This window comes from Lonchura striata, unplaced genomic scaffold (assembly GCF_046129695.1).
Source record: "Lonchura striata isolate bLonStr1 unplaced genomic scaffold, bLonStr1.mat Scaffold_91, whole genome shotgun sequence".
Taxonomy (NCBI): domain Eukaryota; kingdom Metazoa; phylum Chordata; class Aves; order Passeriformes; family Estrildidae; genus Lonchura; species Lonchura striata.
In genome coordinates, this window is record NW_027461190.1 from 1,076,130 (window position 1) to 1,100,584 (window position 24,455).

At 51.3% G+C, this 24,455-nt stretch overlaps 1 pseudogene; it reads left to right on the top strand.

Annotated features, from left to right (window-relative positions):
* Positions 1 to 5,257: 5,257 nt before the first annotated feature.
* The window catches only part of LOC144248806 (olfactory receptor 14C36-like), a 35,236-nt pseudogene continuing 16,038 nt past the window's right edge, over positions 5,258 to 24,455 (top strand).

The following is a 24,455-nucleotide window of genomic DNA, read 5'->3' on the forward strand; positions in this document are numbered from 1 at the left end:
CCAGAAACAGCCGCCAGCACAGCTGAACACGGGGGGACCCCTCAGCCTGGGCTCCAGGTCTCTGCAGCCCCGGAGATTTGCACTTCCCGCCTGCAGCAGGAGGATGGGAGGCCCCCCTGAGCCTGCACTGAAGGCAGCGCAGCAGCAGCCAGGGCTCCACAGCGGGGCAAGGCCCTGGGCCTGCCCACACCTCCTCTGCTGAAATCCTCGGCCTGGCCACCCTCCTTGGGCAGCTCCAGCCACCGGGGCCAGCCCTTGCTGCCACTGCTGCAGCTTCAGTGATCTCTGGGCCTGCACTGCCACAGCTGCTGGGGACACACCGGGACAATTCCACTCAGTTACACTCACACTGCATTAGCTGGGTTGGTGGAAAATGTAGCAAGTTTCATTAAAAAAAAAAAAATTATTTTTCTACTCAGGCTTGGTTTGCCTTTGCCTTGGGGAAAGAAATTTTAAAGGTTTTGTTAAGGGCTGTTACACCACTCAGTGGAGATGAGTTTAACATCTCAACCCACTGGGAATACCCCAAAAGATACCCACAAAACATCAACCCCAGCAGCAAACAGCAACCAACACCTACCCCAGACACTGCCCCCAGCAGAGTTAGAGGCACCTGGTCTGCAAAAGGCTGAGAAGGAAATCCAGGAGTTCGAACCTAATTAACATCAGAGGCAAAGAAATCTGGGTCCAGTAGGAAACCAGATACTAAAAACTACACAACTTGGAAGCAATGAACATTAAACCAATGGATTTAGATTGGTTCAGACTATATAAATTTAGGAAAATCTACTAAAACTCACATGTCATGGGATAATTTTCTCTGCACAGCCAGCCTATGTGTGAATGAAATGATTTCTGTTGCACATCTTTGCCAGAACCAAGGAATGCCTTGACTCTCTAGCACTAAAGATATTGTTGGAAATTTTTTTTCCCTGCAGTTTCAGAGACAAGATTACACTATGAGAATAACTTTCCGAAATAATTGTCCTGACTTGTAAGATAAGCAGGTATTCTATCTGCCGTCTGTTGGAGGTTGGGCAGTTTTCTTATCTCTTCCAAGAACAAAGTCTCCCTCTGGGGAGATATCTTCAGTTCATGGACCATTGAATGACTCACTGCATGACCGCTAAAGTTACATCATCCCATTGTGAGATGCTCCACTCAGAGGGAGGAGCCAAGCACCCCTACCTGCATAAAATCAGCACTTTTTGGGACACTGAGCAGCTATTAGCTGGATTTCCAGAAAAGCAGCTCATTTCTCTGCTGGATTCCCAGAGGAAGACCAAGCCCAACTACTACCAGACCTCCAAAGAAAACTCCACCCTTCTAGAGATCACCAATCCAGCAGCATTTCATCTGCCACTCCAGGAAAAACAGCCACCATTTAACTAGACTACTGCCAACACCCTAACTCCTCAGGGTGTTAGGTTTCCTACTCTATCACTAGTTTTGTTTGTACTAATTACATTTTTATTGTTATTATTTTTATTTAATTTTTCTCCTAATAAGGAACTGTTATTCCCATTCCCATATCTTTACCTAAGAGCTTTTTTTGAAATTGTGGTAATTCGGAGAGAGGGAGTTTACCTTTTCCATTTCACAGGAGGCTCTTGCCTTCCTTCACAGACTCCTGCCTTTTCAAACCAAGACAGAGCCCTTGGACAATCTTCCACCCCTGTACCTGAATTCTCCTCCCCAGGCTCAGGCCCCTGTGCCTGCACCAGCGGGGCACCCGCCTCAGCCTGCACAGGCACAGGCACCGCCGTGTAACACACAGCCCTCGGCTCCGCTGCTGCCGGACCCATCAGGTCCCTCCCAGCCCCACCTGCACCACAACAGGCAGACGATCCCGGGCACACACCTCCCCCTGGGAAAACTGCTTATCCTCCAGCTAGCAGAACACGGTGCAAGACACGGAGAGAAAACCATGACGATAGTGAGGAGGAAGGGGACAGACCCAGTCTTTACCCTCTAAGGGAAGTACCAACTGCTCCCGGAGTCATTGGGTACGTAAATGTGCCGATCAATATGGGAGATGTAAGAGCTTTCAGCAAGGAAATGCAGAAATTAATGGATAATCCTCTAGGGGTGGCAGAGAGGCTGGATGAATTTTTGGGGAACATCATCTATTCATATGATGACATCTGCACCATTCTAAGGTCGTTATTCAACGCCGAGGAACAGGACATGATACGGCAGGCTGCAATAAATGATTGAGAACACAGGAATCCCCAAGGAGGGAGTGGCACGAGAGAAAGCCTGAACAGAGGCCATCATAGAACACCCAGGCAGAGAAGGATCAGTCTAAAATGATAGGGCTAAGGAACATGGTAATACAGGGAATTTGGGGGACGGTACCAAAGGGACAGAACATTAGTAAAGCATTGGGGGAATGCCAGGGGAGGGATGAAATACCCACCAAATGGCTGGAGAGGCCGAGAAAGAGCCTCCAAATGTATTCGGATACCGACCCTAATTCACCTGTCAGGGGCTATTCTGTTTAAAACACAATTTGTTGCTAAATCATGGGAGGACATATGGAAAAAGCTAGAAAAAATAGAAACTTGTCAAGAGAAAAGCCTCCAAGAATTGTTAAGGGAGACACAGAAGGTTTACATAAGAAGGAATGATGAAAAATAAAAAGCACAGGCAAGGATACTGGTGGCCCAATAAGGGAAGTGCAAAAACAGGAGCAGATACAAAATCCCGGAAAGCTGGCACAAACACAACAGCCCCAGGGAAAACCTAACCCCTCTCAGAAGAAAGGCATAAACAAACAGGTAAGCAGCCCTGAGTGCTTTTACTGTAAACAGAAAGGGCACTTTAAAAGAGACTGTAAGAAGAGAATGAAGGATGAACAGATCTTCCAGGAGGATTAGAGGTGTCAGGGGCTTTATAATTTGGGGTCCAGAACACCTGGAGAGCCCTTGATAAAATTAAAAATTAGACCCCAAAAACAAGAATTGGTGTTTTTGGTCAATTCAGGCGCAGAAAGAGCTACAGTTCAGAGACTGCCACCTGGATGTACTAAAAGCAAGGATTCAATGGTGGTCATTGGGGCTAAAGGGGAACCCTTTAAGGTTCCGGTTTTAACAAATGTGGAAATAGAAAATAAGTTTTGTCTGGGGAACATAGTACTGGTAGAAGAAGCAGATTATAATTTGCTGGGGGGGGATCTAATGGTAGCTCTGGGATAAGCCTGATAGCACAGGACTCCCACCTCACAGTAAGTTATTACAAAATAACCGCTGAGGACAAAAATGAGATAAATCCCAAAGTGTGATTTGGGAAGAGGCGGGGAGGTTAAACACTCCACTCAGGAAGAGGCGGGGAGGTTAAACATGGAGCCAATTCACACTGAGATCCAGAGACCGGAGGATCCAATCAGGATTAAACAGTACTGCATTCCCATGAAAGGCAGGAATGGACTGAAGGCTGTAATAGAACATCTAATAAAGAAAGGCACATTGGAACTGTGCATGTCAAGACATTACACTCCTACCTTGGCAGTACAGAAGGCGGATGGTAATTACAGGCTGGTGCAAGATTTGAGGGTGGTAAATCTATTCTGTGTACTCACCAAACCTATTTGGACAAGCCCTTGAAAAACTCTTAAGTGAGTTTGTGCCCGTTAAAGGGACCAAATTACTACAATACGTAGATGACCTATTGGCAGCCGGACTCAGGGAGGAGGATGTGTGGGACCATAGCACTATTAAACTTCTTTGGGGAAAAAGGGTTGAAGGTCTCAAATTGAAATTACAGTTCACAGAGCCTGAGGTCAAGTACCTAGGGCATTGGTTAACAAAAGGTAAGAAGTTGGATCCGGACAGGATAACAGGTATCATTACTTTACCCCCTCCATGAACAAAAAAGGAGGTCAGGCAGCTGCTGAGGCTTCCAGGATACTGCAGGCAATGGATCGAGGGATATAGTGAGAAGGAAAAGTTTCTTCATGAAAAGCTTATCACGGACAAGCTAAAGTAGACAGAGCAGGATGAGGAGGGTTTCAAGAAATTAAAAGAAACCCTCGCGGCAGCTCCAGAGTTGAGCCTCCCTGATGTAAAGAAACCTTTTCAGCTGTTCCTAGACATCAGTAATCACACTGCCCATGGGGTTTTAACGCAGGATTGGGCAGGGGCCAAGAAGCTGGTGGGGTATGTATCAAAGCTTTTAGATCCTGTAAGCAGGGATCTTACAAGCAATTGTAGCAGTGACAGTATTGGTGGAGGAGGCTAAGAAGGTGACTGTTTCAGAATTTCTGAGAGAGAGGGCATGATTTATGTCTGGAGTGAGAATTGAGCTTCCCCTCAGTCTAGGCCACAGATTTGGGGCTTGTGAGGCCTTCCAGCCTCTGACGCAGTTAGAAATGAAGAGCTTGTGGTGCAGATAGAAATTGTATTAAGGTGTGATGCAAAGCACTGGGCTGTCTGGGTGTGAAATAGTATAGGTTTATAGTGTAAGGTTTAGGCCACTTTAAGACAAAGGTAAACAATGTTAGCTTGCCAATGAGAGTGCTTTGTAAACTATAAACTATATAGAAGTGTATAAAAACTGCCATCTTCTCTCGAATAAATGGAGAACATTGCATTAATCATATTGGTTGGATGTGCGTTCTGTCCTGTCCAGCTTCCCGTTATCTGAGGTCCCTGGTCGCAGGTGACCGTCGGGGCATTCTGCAGCAAAAGGCTGACAAGTGGCCAACTGACGCCAGGCTCCTACAATATGAGGCTGTATTAATCCACTCCCGGGATTTGGAATTGTGAACTACCTCGGTGCAAAATCACGCGCGATTCCTGGCTGGGGAAGCCGCAGGAGTGCCTTCCCATGACTGCGCAGAAGTGGTGGAGCTGCAGATCAAAATAAGGCCAGATGTAGAAGAAGGTGAAAAATGGTTTGTGGGTGGTTCTGCAAGGGTCATAGATGGGAAAAGGAAATCAGGATATTTTCTGATGGCAAAACCAGGGAGGTAGTGGAATCAGGACCCCTGAATCCCGGATGGTCAGCACAAGCTTGTGAGTTGTACGCAGTATTGAGGGTCCTGTGGCAATTAGAAGGGAAAAAAGGAACAATTTTTACAGATTCAAATTATGCATTTGGGGTGGTACACATATTTGGAAAGATTTGGGAAGAACAAGGGTTACTCAATACTCAGGGAAAGAGGCTAGTGCATGAAGAAATAATCAGGCAAATCTTAAAGGTTATAAGGGGGCCAGAGGCAGTTGCCATAGTCCACGTGAAAGGGCACCAGACAGGAATGCAGTTCAGGACCCAAGGGAACAATTTAGCAGACAAAGAGGCCAAAAGCATGCCTCTAATGAAGGTAAGTACCCCAGGAATCGAAGAAGGGGAGGTACAGGAATATCCTCCCCACCCCTTCCTGAAGGAAATCGAGGGGTACAAGAAGATAGGAGGCCAGCTAGAAGGAGGTAAGTGGAAATTGCCAGATGGGAGGGAGCTGTTGTCTAAAGACTACAGCAGAAACATCCTGAGGAGATTACATCAACAAACACACTGGGGATTCCAGGCCCTGGCAGAGCAATTCCCTGGATTCTTCGGGTGCAAGGGGATTTATGAACTGGTAAAACAAGAGGTGCAGGGGTGTATGATTTGTCAAAAGATTAATCAGGCAAAAACACGGCAGCTGGCACTGGGAAGTCACCCAGTGGCATACAGACCTTTCAAAATGATTCAGGTAGATTTTACTGATCTGCCTAAGGTGGGGAGATATAAATTTTTATTGGTAATAGTGGACAAACTAACCCACAGGGTAGAAGCCCTCCCGAGCTCTCAGGTGATGGCTCAGACAGTATCAAAATTTCTACTAGAAGAAATCATACCCTGATATAGGTTAGTAAAATACATAGATGCGGACCAGGAGACACACTTCCCCTCAAAAATTATTAGACAACAAGCCAATGCTGTTGGGATCCAGTGGGAATACCACACCCCATGGCAGCCTCAGAGCTCTGACAAGTTGAAAGGATAAATCAAACATTAAAGGTTCAATTAGCAAAATTGATTTTGGAAACAAAAATGTCCTGGTTAAAGTGCCTCCCCTTAGCCTTGCTAAATATCCAGACCATGCCTCACTCTGAGACTGGAGTGTCACCTTTCAAAATGCTGTATGGGATGCCATATGAACATGGTATGCCAGTGGGGCATCTGAGGATAGAAGATGGACAAGACACAGCCGCATCTCATAGCCATAAGTAAGAATCTGCAGGAATTGCGTAAGCAGGGAATAATAACACAAGGTGCCCCTTTAGGTTTTTCCACACATAAAGTACATCCTGGGGACAAAGTGCTCATAAAAACGTGGAGAGAAGCCCCACTGACAGCTGACTGGGAAAGCCCTTTTCTCGTCCTCTTAACCACAGATACAGCAATACAAACAGCAGAAAAGGGGTGGACACACGCATCCCGAGTGAAGAAGGTTGAGCACCAGGAAGAGATGCCAGAGTGCAAAGTCACTTCTCCTCCTGGGGATTTGAAGATAACCTTGTGGTGGCCAAGTAAATGACTGACAGGGATCTGATAAGATGCACTGAACCTCATTGTGAATGTTATCCATTTGTATATTTCAAATGTGAGTATTGTAACAAGGTTTGGGTCACACACTGTAGAAGGGAATATTGGCCAAAGGGTTTATGTGATAAGTGCCTAGAAGGGGAACTAGCCATATCTTAGAGCTGTGGGTCTCAGATTCAGTCAAAGAAAGAAACTGAGAGTTTCTAGCCAGACAAAAAGCTGGGAAAGAGCTGGGAAAGAATGTAAATAATGCTTTATTTCTCTTGTTTTTCACGTTGTTTATAGTTAAGTTCTATCACTGTGCATCAAGCACTTTGCACCAATGCTCTGGGTTGTTTTCACTTCAGAACAAATAGATTTGATCCTTGCTAAGCTCTGTATAAAAGAGGTGTGTATTTTGAATAAATGGGAGTTTTACTCTCAGCAGCCTTCTGAGTCAAGTCTATTCATTCCCATCCTGCCTCGACAGCAACAAGAGCTTGCCACAAGCCTAGGAATAATCGAAGCGGACTCTGAGATCTGCTTTCATTTGTTTCAAAACAGGCTAAGGGGAAAATTGAGATCAAAAGCTCAAATCATTACTGTTGAGTGCCGGAGGTTAAATAAAGTACCCTGCAGTGCAGATACAGTTAAACTACCAAGGTGGAGCATCTTTAAACGGAGGTATGCAGCTCAGTCCAGGTATGACACCACAGAAGACTATTCTTGCTGCCGAGAAAATGGTTTACCTCACCACTGGTGTCAACCCAGTGGGCACAGGCAAAGGCAGAGGAATAATAATCGTGGGGATCCTGATCAATCTGAGTCCAGCAATGTGCCTCAAGACCAGCACGCGTTGCACTGACTGGCCCAGCACAGAGGTGTGAGGCCCCGGTGAAGGTGCGGGCTCTGCATACAGACTGTCCGGAGAGCACACGGGGAATCGGAGGCTCCGACAGCCCCAGCCCCAAGGAACCGCGGCAAGGGTAAGATAAGCGGGCACTGTCCCATAAACGGCACCCAGCAGGGGATACGCAAGCTAAAAGAAAGAATAAGGTGTTACTCACAAAGGGCGACCCCCAAGGACGGGCAGTCAGAGCACAAGGAACATAAAAGAAATGTTGAACAGATATCTGTCCCGATCTGTGATAAATGTAACTGCACAGTATGGACTGGGGGAAGGATGGAGTCAGTGTTTGTAGCATACTTTCAGGCTAACCCATTGTGTTATGACAATAACCACTTGGGAATGTGTGTTATGGGTGGACAGACATACTGGGTCAGGAAGAACTTAAAATATGAGACCAAGATGTCCCTCAAAAATGAGCCAGTTATCTTGGACCTTTTAGAGGATTAGGATGACCGTGTTTGTTTGCAATATGACAGGATGTTCTGCTTTTCAAGAACAAAGAGCGAGTGGACCCAGAGAGCAAAATTAAACAGGTATCACAGGAACTAAAAAGACAAGAGGCAGAGATGAGAAAAAGAAGGATGGAGCAAGAAAGGCTGAGAACCCTAAGCGAGCAATATGATCAGCTCAAAAACCAATATACCAGTTGGAGTTTCCCTGCCTCCGATCAAAACCTATTTGTGGATCTGATGCAAGAAACTGCAACAGAATTGGGGCTGTCCAATTGCTGGATCTGCAGAGGGCTCAAGTCTGCAGAGAAGTGGCCTTGAAAAGGTGAGAACTTAGCTCTAGATCAACTCCTGAAATGGGATAATGCTATAATTGGGACATTTTGCATTAGCAGGGAGGGAAAGGAGCACACTGAAATGGTGGGATACACTTCATGTCTGTCCACTCCAACAGTAAATTCCCTTAACAAAAGCAGAATCTGGCAGCCAGAAATCCCTACTGGAGTACTCCAGTACCTAGTAGGTACCTAGTAGGGTACTGGAGCTGGGAAAAAGGCACTAAATGTGAATGGAGAGAAAAAAATTGAACACTGCTGGAACAAAGGCTCTGGAGCTAACCCTTACCAATCCTTAGATGAATTGAGAGGATTCTGGAGTAAACCCAAAAACACAAAAGTCAGGTGGAAAGCCCTGAATGGTTTATATTGGATTTGTGGGAAGAAAGCATACAGCAAACTACCTCAGTGGTGGAGAGGATCATGCACTATTCAATTGATCAGACACGTTTTCTTTACCCTACCTCAATCAGAACACAGCTCACTAGGGGCCCCCTTATACAAAACTTTGAGCAGAAGAAGAAGGGATTTGAAAAAGAAATTCCCTATCTTTGGTGGGGGTCAGACCTGGGGCGAGAAGTGGCCAGCAGAAAGAATAATAGAGGATTATGGTCCTGCAACATGGGCCCAGGATGAAAGCTGGGGGTATAGGACCCCAATTTATCTGTTAAACCAACTAATAAGACTTTGGGCAGTGGTAGACATGGTCTCTAACCACACCTCAAATGCCCTTGAGCTGTTGTCTAAACAACACTCCCAAATGAGGGCCTTCGTGTATCAAAACAGAATAGCCCTGGACTATTTACTAGCAGAGGGAGTAGGGGTCTGTGGAAAGTTTAATGAATCATAATGCTCTATAGAGATTGATGACTATGGAGAAACCATCAGAGGCCTGTGACAGAAATTAAAAGGGTAGCACATGTCCCAGTACAAAAATGGAATTCCGTACTCCAAGCATCCTGGTGGGATCATCTGTTTGATGGAGCATGGTGGAAAAAGGTAATATTTTTTAATATTGTGTTCAATAGCTGGGATCATATTCCTACCCTGCCTGATACCATGCTTTATCAGGTCGATACACTCAGTAGTGCAGGGTATGCAGGTGGCTGCCATGCCCACAGACCCAGAATGTGCTATGGGAAAAACAAATCAGGTATCAAAAATAATGAAATTGGGGGAGGAAAATCTACATGGTAGGGCAGCAGATGCTTTGGCCAGATTCAAAGAGCAGATACAGGGAGAAGGGGATGTCTACAAATTGTACCAGGGAATTCCAAGACAAGAGTGGGATAATAAGCCTTGAGGGAACTAAGAGATTTCTCTCCTTATAAAGAACTAGGAAATGGGATAGTAGTACAGGGTAGAAGTAAAGTCACACATAATTATGTAGAAAGTTTAGAAAGCAGGAATTACTATGTTTATGTAGAAGGGGAGGGATTGTTTTGTGTATATGGGATAATTCATGCAGATAAAAATTGCCATATATATTTTATGTATGTATTGGTAAGAAATACCCTTATAAAAAGATTTTTCAGCACACAAGTCAGTGTCGGGGATTGCATCACAGTGTTGAAACCACCTGGACAAGAGGAAGGAGATCTTCATTTACAAATGAATGAATGTGGCCAGCCCACAGATGGGTGTTCCCCAAGGTGATCCACCAGGATGATGAATACCTGATAAACATCTAAGACTGAGATAGCTGGAGCCATCTGTGAGATACATCTCGATACTGGATTACTGGATTCCTGGATTCTGGGAACACATCCTGAATGTTTATCACTCCCCGGACATGGTTTTGTTCAGCTCCTTGCAGAGAAAGAACTCCACAGGAATATGTGCAGACCTGAAAGGAAGGAAAGGGACTCTGCCTCGGGCAGGACAATCGGTGTGAAACAGAGGAGACCCTCTGCTGTAGCGATCAGACCTGTGTCTCGCCCAGCACCGGTACCCAGGCTCTGCACTGACCCTTTTTGCCTGGATTGTGGCTCTTCTTTTTTTTTTTTTCTCTAAATTTATACTTTGATCATTTAATAAATTTTCATTAATTAATAAATTGGAGCATTCATTTATCACAAAGGTGATCCTTTAACTCATTAACAGTTAATAGTGTGTTTAAAAATATGCTTTAAAAAGAAAAAATAAAAGCAGCATATTCTGGGGTGGCCACATATGAGTCATCCAATGGCTGCTCTGGAAGAGAATTTTCCTTCCAGCAGCCTGGAGAGGAGCTTAAGAAATGCAAATTGACAGTGCTGGGATAAAGCATGGACAATGTATTTGGGTTTCTTGCCTGGGGCTGGAATTGGCTGATTCCCTCTGCCCCCTCACCCCAAACTCTGCCATCTCCCACAGATGGAATTTGCACAGCTGAAGGCAGAGCCCGTGGTGAGGATCTCTGACTGCAACAGAAATGGCTGAAGCTGCAAAGGGAAACAGCAAATGGAGAATGTTGGGAAAACTTCACTAAAATAAGGGGGGGATCATCCCTCTGCCCACTCCAACATCTGCTGTCACTGTCTATGTTTTATAGGGTGGATTAGAGCATTGGGGTTTTTGCTACCACAAGTTCAGAAAAATCAGTTAGAATACAAGTATTTGATGTTTACATTAGAGAAAATCAGCCAATTGATGGAGCCCCAGCTGAAGGGAGCACCCCAAAATGGGGAAAAGATGAAGGGCCACCAGAACAAATCCTACAACACCACGGACCAGCCCCTGAGAATCCAAACCAATTCCTATCAGGAGACAGATAAACCGTTTATCATTTCAATGGCATCATTAAATTACAAGCTGTCCTCCAAATAAGAACCAACCAGACAACTCCAACTCCTGACCTTCCTGCTGACCAAGCCACTGAAATGAGGAACACAACATTTCACCAGGGGACGGGATCAGATTATCTGTTAGCAGAAAAAGGAGGAGTTTATGGAAAACTCAGTGACTCAAACTACTGTTGGCACAGAGATGACCAAGGAAAACTGGTGAAAAAGCTAACAAAGGAAATAAGAAAGCAGCTCATGTTCTGGCCCAAATGTGGAAAGGATGGGAATGGGACACGATTTTGTGGTGCACTGGCAGACCAGGGGTTAAACGAATGCTGCTTCTCCTCTTCTGTGCTGCAGCAACTCTCATCTTTTTACCATGCTCCACACCTTGGCAGTGCAGCTCATCCAGCAGCTGAGCCAGGGCATGCAGGTGGCAGCCAGGCCTCCTGATCCACAAACGGCGACAAAAGGACAGGGAATGAGGGCACCGAGAATAATCCCAAAACCAAAGAGGACCCGGGAAGAACAAAACAGAGTCAAGGAGTGAATCTGCCTGGAGATAGGGCCAGGCACATGTAGATAAGGGGAGAAACCATCAGGTCCAATAAATGTTTCAAATTGACCCAGACAGCTGCTCGAAGTCCCGCTACATTCCCGAACTTCGAGGAGAAGAACAAAGACTTAACAGAGCCATGAATATCGGCTGTTCTACAAAAGGAGGGTGCACATTAACGAGGACAGGCAGCAGGCGCATCGGGAAGTCGGAACCCTCCAAGGAACTCAGCCGGTGGGCAAAGGCAGAGGGAGATCGGCCGGGAAAATGAGGATAAAAAGGAGGCTGCGGACTACAGCCACGGCAGAGAGCGCACGGCAAATGCCCCACGGCCTCTGCCCCTGCTCGGCAATAAAGTCACTTTGACAGGACTCCTCGCTCTCCGCCGGGCACACGAACCTCCGGCGATGGGAATTTCCCCGCCCGCTCCCGGCCGCGGGGCAGCCCCTCTGTCCTACCCACAGCAGCCGGGCCGAGCCAGCGCTGCTCCGGCAGCGGCTCCTGCCCGGCCCCGGCGGGAAGGAGACCGCGGGCAGCCGCTCCCGCAGCGCCCTCAGCCCGGGGCCGGCACGGGCCGGACACGGCACCGGCGAGCCGCCGGAGCCCCCTGCCGCCCCCTCCGCCCGCAGCCGGCCCCGAGCCCCCGCAGAGCCCAGCGCGGCTCCCACCTGCGCCGGGGCCGCCTCCGAGCTCCGCCGCCGCCGCCTCACCGCGCTCCGGCCGCTGCCGCCGCTGCCGGGCCCGCACAGCCGCTCGGCCAATGGCGGCGCTGCGCGGCCACGGCCGCCCTCAGCCCGCCGCCGGGGCCGCGCCGCGCCCCGCTCCCACCAATCAGCGCGCCGCGACCGCGACTGACGGCACCGGCGGCCAATGGCAGCGAGCTCGGGGCGGGCTCTGCGCACGGCCCCGCCTCGCCCCGCGCTCTCGGCGCCCCCGGGCTGCGTGAGGGGAAAGCCGGAGATGAGGAACAGCCCCGGCACGGGCCCGGCCCGAGCCGGGATTGAGCTGCCCACACAAACAAACTTCTCCGCGCCTCCCGCCACGGCTTTCCCGGCCCTGCGCCTCCCGTGCCTCCGCCTCTGCGGGAAGCCCAGGAGCCTCACTTCTCCTGCCCCTCGTTAGCGCATCAGTGCTTCGCTTTGATTTCCCCCGAAAAGGGAAACCTGCCCCAAGCCCTGTGGGTGGGTGGGGCAGGGGAGAGATTTCTGGCAGAAAACTCCAAAGACTCGGAGCAGGAGCAGGAGAAGTCAGTGCAGAGCCTTAAATGCAGCTTTCCCCACGCCTCCCTGCTCCCAGCTGCACCTCCTCCCCCGGCAGGGCAGGAGACAGGGAATGGGGCCATGCTCAGCTCATCCCCCGGGGCTTCTCCCTCTGCTCAGGGACAGGAGTCGTTCCCTGCTGCACCCTGCGCTCTCTCCCGGCCGAGACTTCTCCAGGAACTTCTCGGAGCGGAGTCCATCCCCTGGGCACAGCCCCCTCCGAGTGCTGCAGCGTGGGTCACTGTGCCACGGGCTCAGTCCTGCCAGGACAGGCTGCTCCAGAGGGGCCCCTCTGCCCGCGGGCTCACAGCTCCTCTCAGGCATCGCCGAGCTCCAGCCCGGCTCCTCCAGGGGCTGCAGGGGATCTCTGCATCCCCATGGACCTGCAGGGGGATCTCTGCATCCCCATGGACCCGCAGGGGATCTCTGCATCCCCATGGACCTGCAGGGGGATCTCTGCATCCCCATGGACCTGCAGGGGATCTCTGCATCCCCATGGACCTGCAGGGGGATCTCTGCATCCCCATGGACCTGCAGGGGATCTCTGCAGCCCCACTGTAATATATGTTATGGAATAATTTGTGCTTATGTAAAATATACATCAAGTCAGTTGTGCTTGTAGAAAAAGATTCTTAAAGTTTTATATGACCAGTGGCTGCAGCTGGGGCTGGAGAAACCACAGTTGGCAGAGAAAGAAAGACCTAATTTACAAATGAAAAAAGGTATCTCAGTGCAGAGATGGGCTCTTTCTGGGGACAATCCAGGAGACACCCAACGTTTAACCCCTGGTCTGCCGGGGAGCCAGGAAACCAGGCACACGGGCATCCCGCCCTTCCAGCTGCTGAGGAGGCTGCTGGGCTGTGCTTCAGCAGAGGAGATGGAATGTGGCTTACCACTCTGCCCTTCTCTAAAAACGGAGAATGGGTCAGGAGGTTTGGGCTCTGAGCACACAGCAGCCTGGCCCAGGCACAGGCCGTGGTGGGACAGGGGCACAGGAGCCTTCTGTGACTGACCGTGGCTCTCTGGTTTCTCTCTGCAGGCTGCCAGCTCCTCATGCCATGGAAACGGCCCCACTCGGCCTGCCAGTCTGGGAGGGCTGGAGGGCTGTGGTTACTCATTTGCTGTCAAAAATAAATTGTGTTATTTTGTCATTGTCATCATCAGAACATTTCTTTCATCCTTTTCCAAGTTTTTGGCCCCTCCAGGGTAATATTTTTGTGTCCTTCCTCAGACAGTTGATGGCATTTGGATGGGGGGGGTAAGCAATGTGAAAAGTTCAACAACAGCTCCAGTTGCCAACTGCAGCAGCCCCTTCAGGAGCCCTGAGCTGCCAGCGAGGTCCACGTGTGCCTTGCAAAAGGGAGTGGTTTGCAGCGATGGGGTTGTTGCCCTGCTGCAAAAGCTGGGAGCAGATCAGAAGTGGCAAAATGCCATTTTGGCTCAACCCCCACCCAGGTTCTTTATCTTTTCCCTCTGCTCGGTGATAGGCAGACAGGGCTGGATCCAGCCAGGTTCAAGTTCTGGGTGCTCCCTGGCATCAAAGGGATCAACTAAACTCTTGTATGCAGTGGCTGCAATAGGGCTACTGAAGGAAAAAAGGGAATGTCATGAGATGGGGAATCCTTCTTGTCTCCTTTGTCTCCCCAGGAGCCCCTTGGAAAGGGAAATACCCACTGGGTTTATCTGACTCCTTCCCAGCCAGCCTTTCCCTCGCTCCCGGGTCTCATTTGCTCCGCAGGATTCACCAGCTCGCTCAGCTCAGAGGAGCTCTCAGAGGAGAAAACGCTGCCTGGCGTGGGGCTGCCCGATCCCTGTCTCACCTTGATTCCATTTGCCCCCTCCCTGCCCCATCCAAGAGACCGAAGGATCCCCCACAGCCCCACGGTCCTGCAGCAGATCCCGGCACGTTCCCTGCTCCGCTCCTTGGTGCCCTGGGAGGCTCCAGAGCCCTCCCTGTGTGCGGGACAGCGGCTGCAGCACCGCTGCGCCCGCGGGCGAGCAGCGCCCAGGAGCAGCTGCGCCAGCTCCGAGCCTGAAGCAGAATCCTCAGCGCACACAAATGACAGCTGGCACTTCAGGGGCTGGCAGGAGAAGCTCAACCCATCTGCTCGCTGCCCTTCCCAGCCATGGCCACGCTGGTGCAATTGGAAGAGTCGCCCCTGCCCAGGAAGCTCTCAGGTCGAAGAGAGGAGCAAAAGCCACGGGTTTCTGAGGTGTTAGCTGCCACTGCCTCTGGTTTTCCTTCCAATTCCTAAGGGGTTTTGACTGGTTTTACCATTTCAACACTTTCTGTGTAGAATGCTTATTTTATGATTGGCTTTTCACAAATGTTACAATGAATATTATATGTGTAATGTTAGAAAGTTATGCTGTATTAATTCTCTTAAGTAGTGTGTTAAATAGAGTTTTAGGTAACAATATTAAAATAGAAACTCTGCGATGTAGGATTTTTTTACTTGCTCAAGCAAGAGATGAGATAATCAATAAACTCTTCACACAGGGATGGCGGTGACTTGGGGCACATAAAGAGTTACAACCTCCTTATCAGAAAAGACAAACATTCTTCCATCTTGTCTCCATCTTTATGGAAGCACCAGGATTAAGGGAAAGAAGTTGACAAAATCCAGAAAAGTTCCTAATTTGCAAGGAATTTCTGCATCATGTATGAGATACATGAATATGCAATAGGCTATTGCTTTTAAGGTTATTCCTTTGTTCACAGGGCATGCTTGTCCTGGCTTAAGTGTCCGAGAGCATCTGGACGTCTATAATTTTTTGCTTTTTATTGTCTTGTAATTGTCCTAACTCTAAATTTGATTACTCTAATTGTGTTACTATTTTTATAACCATTTTATTATTATTAAACGTTTAAAATTTTAAAAACCAAGTGATTGGCGTTTTTCACAACGTTCCAGGCTCCCGGGGACCCCCTTATCGGTATGTCCGACCCCGCAGGCTGCAGAGGGTCCCCCAGCTCCGGTGCCGCCCTTCTCCGCTCCCCAGCCCCGCCCCGCCGGTACCGGGCGATCCCCGGTGGCTCCGGGCTGACGATGCAGCGCCTGCCCCGGGCAGCCCAACCCCACCGCGGGAGGGTCCCACGCATCCCCGGCCCAGCGCCGGGGCTCTGCCGGCAGCCAGCACCGGGACCCCAAAATTCTGCTGTCCCGGGGCCACCGAGCGGGCACCCGGCCCTTGGCCCTGTCATAGATACATATTATAATATTGGCTTTTTGCAAATATTCCACTGGATTTTATATGTGTGGTGTTACAATAACTTTGTTATATAGTTTTTATTTCTGTTGTTCATTGATTAAGCTCAGACATAGTAGTGCCATAGCTGATAGAAGCATGCTTGTGTTAAAATTCCTGCTTGGATGGGATAACATCCAGTGAGCACAGGATGAGGACACCTGTACAGATCTGCCAACCATCAGCACTCACTGTCTGAAGGCAGTGTGGGCCGGGGCCAAAACTGAAGATGATGATAAAAAAGGACCAAAACCACAACCAAGGAATACACATGCCCTAAAAAGGTGCAACCGAGGAGGAGCCATGCTGAACAGTTCTTGGAATATGTAAACTAGCTTGGGAAAAAGTTTACTATGCATAAGGGACTATGAATATGCAACCGGCTGGTGTAAGGGAAAAGGTATTCAAGGGGTATCTCCGGAGATAAGCGTGTGCTCTTGGCTCAGTGCCGAGATGCACCCGGCCGTAAGAACCTTTGCTCTATGGCCCTTGTCTCCTCTTGTCCTGTATTAAACTTTTTAAATGTTCCCAGGGCAGTGAAGGTGTTTTTCCCAGCCCCGAGCAGAGAGCTCTGCCCGGCGGCTCCCGGGAAAGGCGGCGGCGCTCGGCAGCGGCCCCGGCCCGCCCGGCCCGCGGGAATTCCCCGCAGCGGGACAAAATCCTGCCCCGAAGGAGCGCTCGGAACGCCGCCTGCGGCTCCTCCGTGCCCCGCAGGTGCCGCAGCTGCCCCGCTGCGGCAGGCGCGGCTCTGGAGCAGGGAGGCTCTGCGGGACCCCCGGGCTGTGCCCCCTCCCGGGCCGTGCCCCGGGGCTGATGCTCGGCCCGGGCTCTCTCGCTGTCCCGGCTCCCGCAGGCTCCCGGCGGGAGCGGCACCGCCCGCCCGGCGCCGCAGGGCCGAGCCCTGCCCAGCAAAGGCTCCGTGTCCACGGCCGGGCCCTGCCGGGGCTGCGGCCGCTGCCCGGCCCGGCACAACCCGCAGCGCCCGGCCCGGCTCCCTCCAGCCGGGCACTGCGGCTCCAACCAGGCGGAATATTCAGCGCACGGAATCTCTGTCAGCGCTGCTCACATTGCAAAACCAGCTGCTGCCGAGGCAATCCCACCTCCCACTGAAGCCTCCCACCCAAAATGCTGCCTTCAGCTCGGACACACCGGTAAGAAACCCAAGAGCAAACTGAAAGCTGATTAGAGAATCTTGCACAATCACACCCAAGAACATTTTGTTATAAAATCACAAATATTAACAGAAGCTGAGAAAGTCAACAATGTTAGAAAACAAGCTTCCAACAATGGGACTCGAAGAGCTAAGAGCATGTGTTTGAATGGAATGAGCCCCTCTCTTTCTGACATGTGAGCAATGCCATGGAATTTCTCAAACCAGGGAAATAGGGAGGCCTGGCAGCAGCAGCTTCACACACAGCAATGACAGAGAACAGGGCAGGGCAAGAGGCTGACAAAACTCTAACCGCTACTTGCAATGAAGTACCTTTGTTTCCAGTTCTAATCTAGCCACTATTAATATAGAGTCCAAAAGACTAAAAATACTAGTAATAATAATAACAACTGTACCATTAATAGCAAAAATTTGAGAGAATAGAAATAATAAGAATTAATAGTGGTAATAAAAACCCTACCATACTTATACCAGGTTTGCATGGCCAGGTTTTGGTAAGGCAGGGGATCTAGGAGCAGCTTCTGTGAGAGCAGCTGTTCCTCCATGTCCCACAGAGTCAATTCCAGCTGGCTCCAGGACAGACTGGCTGCTGGACAAGGCTGGCCCAGTTAGAAATGGTGGTAACACCTTTGGAATAAGAGATTTAAGGAAATGGGTGATCCTGGAATTGTGGCTGTGAGCAGGGAGGAACAGGGTGAGGACCTGTGAGGGGAACAGCTCTGCACACCCCCAGGGCAGGGCAGGGCAGGAGGGGCAGGAGCTGCTCCAGCTGCTGGAGCTGATTGCCCTGAGATTCCCTGGTCAGTCCCTGGGGAGGCAGCTGGGCCCTGCAGCCCGTGGAGGGCACGGAGGGCAGAGATGCACCTGCAGCGCCTGGAGGAGCTCGTGCTGGAGCAGGGGGATGCCTGAGCGGAGGCTGTGACCCCATGAGAAACCTGTGCTGGAGCAGGGACCTGGCAGGGACCTGCAAACCCCTGGAGAGGAGCCCACGCTGGAGCAGGGCCCTGCCAGGACTTGTGAGCCCATGGAGGAGCGAGCCACGCTGCAGCAGCTTGTGGAGAACTGCTGTCTGTGGGATGAACTCACCGTGGAGAAGTTCATGGAGAAGTGTCTCCAGGAGGGACCCCTGGCACAGCAGGGGAACGACTCCTCTCCCCAAGCAGCAGGAGAAACAACAGGGGATGAACTGACCAGAGCCCCCATTCCCTGTCTCCCTGCACCCACTGCAGGGGGAGGTAGAGATGGGAAGGAGGGAGGAAAGGGCAGAAGGTGTTTTTAAAGCTTTGTTTTACTTCTCACTATCCTGCCCTGATCCAGATAGCAAAAATTCCATTAATATCTCCAATTTTGAAAATGGTTTGCCCATGATGGCATTTGCTGAGTGATCTGTCGCAGTCCTTAGCTCAACCCATGAAGCCTTCATTCTGTTTTCTCCCTCCTGTCCATCTCTGGAGGGGAGTGAGAGAGCAGCTTTGGTGGGTGCCTGACATCCAGCCAGGGTGAACAGCCAACACTTCCTTTCCTTCATTCATTCTTTCTTTCCAGAGGTCACTGTGAAGGGGTTGAGTGGGGCTTTGACAGAGGGAGTGAAGGTGGTGGGGAGTGGTGGGGACAGAAGCCACAGGGACGAGGGACAGGCATCAGAGGGGCCTGGGCAGCTGGCAGGGGGCACGGCCTGTCCCCTGGCCCAGCAGCAGGGGACAGGGGGCACAGCCTGTCCCCTGGCCCAGCAGCAGGGGACAGGGGGCACGGCCTGTCCCCCTGGCCCAGCAGCAGGGGACAGGGGGCACGGCCTGTCCCCCTGGCCCAGCAGCAGCCCCGTGCCCTGCCCAAGGCGCTCCCAGCAGGGGCTGGGCCCCAGAGGCAGGGGGAGACCCCAGTCCCGGGGCAGCGTTTCTGCCCCGTCCCCTGTCCAGCCCAGCCTGCCCCATGTGTGCAGTGACCGCTGGCACGGGCTGCCCTGGACACTGTGACCTGCTGGGGACACTGAGAGCTGCCCCGCTGTGACACTGCCCTTGGGATTGCACAGGCACCAAACAAACCCCAGCCAGCACCGCCCCTTGTCATGTCCCAGGCACCGGAGAGCATCAGAGCCAGCCCCGCTCCTGGTGATGTCCCAGGCACCAGGGCACATCCCAGCCCCGCTCCTGGTGATGTCCCAGGCACCAGGGCACATCCCAGCCCCAATCCTGCTGATAAACAGATTTCAGGGGCACAAAAACAGTTGCAGACTTCCCATACTTTAGGGATCCATTAAGCACAGGAAAACGGCAAGGTTTCATTTGTCACGTATCCATGGGAAAGGCAGAAAGGTCAGAACAAGGAAGGCTTATATTGCTTCTTCATTTTGGAGACGCCTCCCCGAAATGGACCCCCGACTCATTTCAGGGAACAGAACCACACATGCTTAATTGCCTTTTTGCCAATTAGCACATGAAGCGGAGCAGAGGAAGTGACAGGGATATGAATATGCATTCATATTTTGTGTATTCAAGACTTCTGCAAATAAAAAAGCTTTGTAATACCTGTGATTTTTGCAGTGTGCATTAGGGAATTATCCCACTTACTGCCTGGCTGTCTCAATAAACATACACTTTCTAACTTTAAACTCTTAGAGAGTTTTTGTCCATCTCAGTTGGATATCGATATTAAATTGATACTCATATTTTAGTAAATCATTGTCTTAAAGAAGTCCTAGTATGTGCATTAACGTGTCTTTTCTTAATATTCTAGTAATTATTCTTGCATTGTTTCAAGATAAACTGGTATGATTCAAAGAATATCCACTGAGGTACACATAGAACATCGATTTATCATAAGCAAATTGCAGTTGCAAAGTTTTTTCACTGAATTCTGCCACTTGTCATCATTTTAAAAGTCAGCTATTAAAGTCAACAACAAAATTTCTAACTTTGAACAAAGGGAAAAAAGTATATGGTTTGCACTAGAAAAAATAGAAATACAGAAAATGTCTCCCAACCAAGTTCCTTGCCCTGATCAAAATATCTCCCAATCAAGTTCTTCGCTGTGAACCTGGCTGGTAAAGAAAAATATTATCAGTAAACGTGGATGAAATTTTGCATAAGTTAATAGTATTCAAAATCCATGTTCTAATCCTATTATTATTTCTTAGACAAAGAAAAAAGGGGAAAGGGGTTGGATTGAGGGTACACCCTCCTCCCCTCTGAGTCTGTTCTCATGTTTTACAATAAATCCTACAACAGTACAATACAGGTGCCTAAAATATGGACACTGGAAACCACAGACAACATTACAAATGATCACCTGCCTCATGGACAGTTCATATAAGGACTTTACTTGTTTACAAATTATTTCTCATGTTTGCAAACAGTTTTTCTGTTTACAGACTCTTTTCTGGAAGTTCAGTATTTGTCCAAGGGATCAAGTGCTGAAAGGTTGTTTTTTAAAATTGGGTTTTTCTCTAATGGTTAAATGGGCTCAGGGTTAAATAGCTTTCTGCTTTTAGAGATAAGTTCAATTTGTAAGGGCTCAGGGTTAAATAGCTTTCTGCTTTTAGAGATAAGTTCAATTTGTAACCAAGAAGCATTATGCCTGTGGCCTGAGTTCTCCCCTAACAGTTCCTGGAGGGGAATGCTGCAGCTCCAGTGTAAATTAGATGCACGCTGTCCTCTGTCCCCATGTTTGCAAAGGGCCCCTGCAGATGGGTGACAGAGAACAATACACAGAATTTTATAAAGAAAAGAAGGGTGAGGTGTTACCATGATTGACAGGGGTCTTGACCAATCAAATATCTCCCAAAACTGCAGGCACCTCACGGGCCAGAACCTGAAGGGGCGTGGAGCTCAAACCAATGAGAGCTTCCAGGCCTGGTCTTTCAAATGCCCTGTGTAAGGGGGGGCTTGGGAAATAAAATCTCTCTGTTGCCCCATGAACTCGGGAGGAGCAGTCTTTGTCTCCTGTGCCCTCGCTGCCCCACGAGACCAAAGAGATGTTCACCAGGGCCCTCCCTGTTTGTGGCCGTCCATTGCCCAGCTGAGCAGGCAGCCAGTTGTGTTTGCAGTGAGCTGCCACAGGAAGACACACAGCAGCTGGAGATTTTAATAGCAGGGCTTGGGCCAATTCTTTTTCTTTCAGAGTGCAAGAAAGACGCAAAAGCACAAGGAAACATGACAGTGTTTCAGTGGAGTCTCTTTGTCCTGTGAAGTTCAGTAGTTGTTGGTGTTTCTGTGCTGCTGCTAATCCCTTCCATGAAAAAATCATTCTGGGAAGGAGCAACAACATCTGACACGCACCAAATGTTGCCCCCAGTTGCTCCAGGTGCTGCTACCAACAGCCCCTGTAGGACAGAGCACAGCCCCCAGTGCACACCAGCTTTGGCTGCCCTCGGGCAGAGAAGCCCTTTTGGGGCACAGGTTTCTGGGCAGGAGACGGGCACCGGTGCTGCCAGGGCTTGGGGGAACTCTGCTTGGGCGGGGACTGTGCCTCACCTGCTGCTGTCAGCGCTGCCCGGGCCCCAGGGCTCAGAGCAGCATTCCTGCCCTGGCCCACACGTTCCTGGTCTGTGTTCCACGGCCGTGCTCAGGATGGCCACCATGTGGGACGTGTCCCGAGGAGGCCGTGCCAGCTTCTGTGGAGGCCCCGTGCCCTTCCCGCCGCGGCTGCGTCGGCAGCTGCGGGGGCTCCTGCTGCTCTGAGCCCGCAGAGCAGGGCAGCGTTTGCTGATGGTCTGAGCCCTTCCTAAAGATCCTGTTGGGCTGTCTGACACACCTGGGGCAAGGCATTCCTTCCACCCTGGGCCACTCTGGGGGCTGGGGGTGGCCCCAGGGCAGGTGGCAGTGAGTGCAAGGGCCCTTGGTGACACGGTGCAGCATGGTCACCGTGGAATGGAACGGGACTGGGGATCCAAGGGCCCTTGGTGACACGGTGCAGCATGGTCACCGTGGAATGGAACGGGGCAGGGATTCCAAGGGCCCTTGGTGACACGCTCTGGCAGAGGTGTTGGCAGTTACAAGTTACAGTTACACTCCACAGTGCTCAGTGCACTCAACGAGAGAGGACGCGAGAGAGCGGTGCTGTGAGGAGCCCTTGCACAGACACTCGTTCCTTGCTGACCCAGAGCTTTCCAGAGGTATTACTCCTGCAGGTGAGCTCGTGGCCAGACCAGAGCACTTGGTTACCCCTGGCCTTCCCGAGGCAAATCTTCTGCAGCTGCCCTCGAGGGCAGACTGTGGCATTTGCTTTTCACTGCCCTTGACAGGAGCCTCCTGTCCTTGTGGCTGGAGCCCCAAGAGCAGAGTGCAGGACTTGCTGTCCTGTAGCCTTGCCAAGACTTCACTCTTGCAGGTGCCCTCAAGGCACGACTGCAGCACTTGCTGACTCGGACCTTTTCCTTTTCACCTTCTGCAAGCAGCCATGAATCCAGGCAGTGTCGTAGAGCACAGACCTGCGAGCGTGCCCAAGCTGGCCTGGGGGAAGGAGGAGAAAGAAGGCCCTGGAGCTGCCCCAGCACAGCAGCCTGAAAAGCTGGAGCAGTTCCAGCCATGGCAGAAGGGTGAGTGGCAGAGCTGGGCCACAGGGCTGGTGCCTGCAGCCTGCTTGGCCCCATGCCATGCCATGCCATGCCATGCCATGCCATGCCATGCCATCCCCTGGGGCCATGCCCATGGACAGGATGGAATAGGGGCCGGGCAGACACCCCACAGCCGTGCTCCGTGCCCTGGGCCGTCGTGGGGCTGTCCCTGCCTGGGCAGCGCAGGGCTGGGCTGTGTTCTCCGGCCTCTCCCGCAGCCCCTCAGCTCGGGCTGCGCTCGCTCTTTGCCAGGTGCAGCTGTGCAGCGCACACGAGAGCAGGAACGCACCCGTGGCCGCTTCCGCAGAACAGCGCAGGTATCTGCAGCCATCCCCACCTGGGCTGGGCCTGCTGGCACCGCTCAGCCCAGCACTGTGCTCGGAGCACTCCATGCAGCATCCCGGGCTTCTTGCCTTTCTGCTGCAGATGGTTTGCAAATTCATGAAGAGGATTCGGGAGGAAGAGAGCAGCGCCATGGGCACCGTGCTCAGAGCGTACTCTCCCATCTTCAAAACCAAGACCAGCGCTGCCCTGCTGGATATGCTTGTGGAGGAGGGTCCTTCCAGCCCAAAGCAAGTAAGCAGCCTGTGGCCTGGCTATTCTTCTCCCAGCAATTGCTTGGCCTCCCAAGCCACACCTGCTGCTCCCTGGGAGCCTTTGAGGCCATAGCAGTGTGGTGGCAAGGGAAGCACTTCTCTGGGGCAGCTGGGCACATTCCTTCCTCCAGCAGCTTTCCAAGTCTCCCCTTCCTTCTCCAGGTGCCCGCCATGGTGAGGTACATCCACCAGTGGCTCGTGGCCAATGAGTTTCCTGAGTACAATCTGTACAGGCCCCTTCTGGATCTGACAGAGGCACAGCCCTCTGACGTGGTGATGGCTCTCCTGCGTGTGGCCCCATTGTGTGACAGGTACGGGGCCCACCTGCCCAGAGGGCTCAGGGCTCAGCAGCCTTTCCCCTGTGCAGCCTGTCCCAGGTGTCTGACACAGAGAATTCCAGGGCACTCTGGCTGCTCCCTTTGCCAGCCCTGGCCCCTGCCAGCCCCCCAGCGTGCTGCCATGCTTCCCCCCTGCCCCTCAGGGGCCAGTGCCCACAGGGCTGGGCTGCCTGCGTGCTGCCAGTGAGGGGCAGTGGGCAGAGGCAGGGCTGGCAGAGCAGCTCAGCTCCCTGCTGCCACCCAGGCCACGCTGCTGTGTCCCAGACTCCTCTGAGACAGAGCTCTGACCCCACAGATCTGCTCTGGCCATGTGGAAGAACATCATGTGCTCGCTGAGGACTGCAGAGCCGGCCATGCTCGTACTCCTCGATGTGCTGGGGAGCTGGCCAGAGCACAGCACGTGCACCTCCGATGGGGACCACACGGCTGTCCTTGCCCTGGCTGTGAGTTCCTGCATTTGCTGGCCCCAAGGCCACCTCTCCAGCAGCTCTCCATCCTCCCTCTCCCACGGCGTCTCCCTGCCTCAGGCGCTGGGCTGAAACCTGGCCTCGGGGCAGCTCCAGGGCCACCAGGCCCGGTGCTCCCCCTGTGTCTCTCCGGGCCTCTCCCTCCCGTGCTCGGGCCCTGCCACACGGACACCTCGGCACTGAGCGCTGTCTTGGGCTGCTCTGTCCTTTGCAGGCAACCGTGGTGATGTGGAAGATCCTCCAGCTGCCCTGTGTGCCACATGTAGTGACCGTGTGTTTCCCCGGCCTCTTTGTGCATC